Raw genomic sequence first — 2,696 nt, forward strand, 5'->3', positions numbered from 1 at the left:
CGGGAAGAGATGACAGCTAAACTGAAACTCCATATTCAGAGACTTATGACTATTGTAGGGCACAGCACCCATCATCCATCGCAGCTGTCTGCGGAGGCGCAGGTCAATTCTGTGTCCAGGGCAGCTGTCTACCAGCTCCATCTGGTACGCAGGCTGAGACCCTATCTGCCCGTGGACTGTCTTGCCAGAGTGGTTATCTCTTGCTTGGACTACTGCAATGAGCTCTACGTGGGGCTACCTTTGAAGGTGACCCGGAAACTACAACAAATCCAGAATGCGGCAGCTAGACTGGTGACTGGGAGAGGCCACTGAGACCACATAACATTAGTCTTGAAAGACCTACATTGGCTTCCAGTATGTTTCCAAGCTCAAACGGCCTCGGCCCAGTATACTTGAAGGAGCATCTCCTCCCCCATCATTCAGCCCAGACACTGAGATCAAGCGCCGAGGACCTTCTGGTGGTTCCCTCACTGCGAGTAGCCAAGTTACAGGGAACCAGGCAGAGGGCCTTCTTGGTAGTGGCATCTGCCCTGTGGAACGCCCTCCCACCAGACGTCAAAGAGAACAACAACTACCAGACTTTTAGGAGACACCTGAAAGCAGCCCTGCTTTTAATGTTCGATGAACTACTGTATTTTAATATTTTGTTGGAAGCCGCCCAGAGTTGCTGGGGAAACCCAGCCAGATGGGCATGGTATAAATAAATTATTATTATTACCGTATCATCATCATCATCATCATTCCTGGTCATTAGCCATGATGCCTGGAGCTCGTGAGGGTTGGAGTCCAACAACAACTGGAAGGTCACAATTCCCCACCCCTGATTCAGTGGTACAGCACAGATGGTGCTTATGAATCTCTATTTCTACTTTGCTTGTCTACCATACAGGTAGCAGCAAAAAGCTCTCCAAACTGGCAGAAAGCCTTAATCTTGGTTCATTCAAGTTCTGGGTGGTTAAGCATGATGTTGAAAGTGCAGTTTTGTGATGTCCAGCCCCATCTCCTGAACCAAGAACCCAGCACTTTCCATGGTCTCTTTTGCCACCCTTGATTCCAGTTCAGTAGTGGAAAGGTAGCACAGATAGCCTCAGTATGGGTTTAAGGAGATATTTTTAAACCCATTTCAGCCACATTGTAGAAAGGGGACCGAATAAAACAGACACCCCATATTTGGTGGTCAGTTCTGGATCGGTCCCATGACTGGCAGAGATTCAAATTACCCTATGATCAAGCAACGATTCGAACCTATCTCCCTGAGGTCCGAGACCAGCAGTCTGCCCACTCCAGCTCAGCTGAACTGCTTTTAAGCAGTTTTTAGAAGTCAGTTTACCTCAGGAGTAAAATACTCAGTTGGGTCTCCTCCTTGTTTAAATGTCACCAATTCCTTTTAGTAGAATCACAATCTATAGGAATAAATTCTCATATGTGATACAACACCCAAGGGCAAAATCTACAGTATGGGCCATTGGCTTGGAAAATGTAATTACGAAATTAATGCCATTTTTGATTTATGGAGGAGTGCAACACAGTTGAAAACCACAGCATATGTACTTTTTTTAGATGTGGATTTGAAGTATACAAATATCCCAAAGCAGGTTAAATGAAATGGTTTTTTTTAAATGAAACTTGTTCCCTTCCCAGAATTTGATGGAAAAAAATAATGTGAAATGGGACCCCACACAGATCAATGTAGACTGTGAGGTATTTTTTCCTGTGAGTTGTGATGTAGAGCTGAAGACTTTCAAGGTAGAAAACCAGGGCAGCAAAAATAATGGTGATTATTTACAGGGAATAGTAGGCTGTCCCCAACTATCTCAGTTGCCTTTCTTGCCAGGTAGGGGCATAGGAATCATCACAGTTTGAGCCAGTGCTGCTTTCAAACCAGGCTGCTTGTTGAAATAGCCCCTATGAATTAAACTCATTCTCCAATCTGAGGAACTGCTCCAAGCAATAAGGAGTTAGTGTCTAACCCACACATGTGACAAAACTTACTGGGATGAGCTCTCAGTAAGAGAGCCAGTGTGGTGTAGTGGTTAAGAGCGGTAGACTGTAATCTGGGAACCGGGTTCGCGTCTCTGCTCCTCCACATGCAGCTGCTGGGTGACCTTGGGCTAGTCACACTTCTCTGAAGTCTCTCAGCCCCACTCACCTCACAGAGTGTTTGTTGTGGGGGTGGAAATGAAAGGAGAATGTAGCTGCTTTGAGACTACTTTGGGTAGTGAAAAGCAGGATATCAAATCCAAACTACCCCTCCTCTCTTTTCTTCTTCTCTTTTCTTCTTCTTCTTCTTCTCTTCTCTTCTTCTTCTTCTTCTTTCTTCTTTCTTCTTCTTCTTCTCTTCTTCTTTCTTCTTCTTCTTCTTCTTCTTCTCTCTCTCTCTCTCTCTCTCTCTCTCTCTCTCTCTCTCTCTCTCTCTCTCTCTCCACACCTTCTCACCATCTTTAGGTAACTGATCCATCGCTGTATCATCCTGCCAAGTGGCAAGGAGAAAGATACCACACTTTGGGGGGCAGAGGAGGGGGAAATATGTGATAAAATGTCCATACTGTCAGAAACGGGAGACAAGGGGATAAGTGACACCCATAGCCAGCATATGAGAAGCAGAAAAGCTGCGTTCAGGCAGGCAGAGAAAGCTAGAATCTCCTCACAGGATTTAATACAGTCAGGTGATTACAGTTTTTCTTCCACTTGGAAAG

This window comes from Lacerta agilis, chromosome 16, assembly GCF_009819535.1.
Source record: "Lacerta agilis isolate rLacAgi1 chromosome 16, rLacAgi1.pri, whole genome shotgun sequence".
NCBI lineage: Eukaryota > Metazoa > Chordata > Lepidosauria > Squamata > Lacertidae > Lacerta > Lacerta agilis.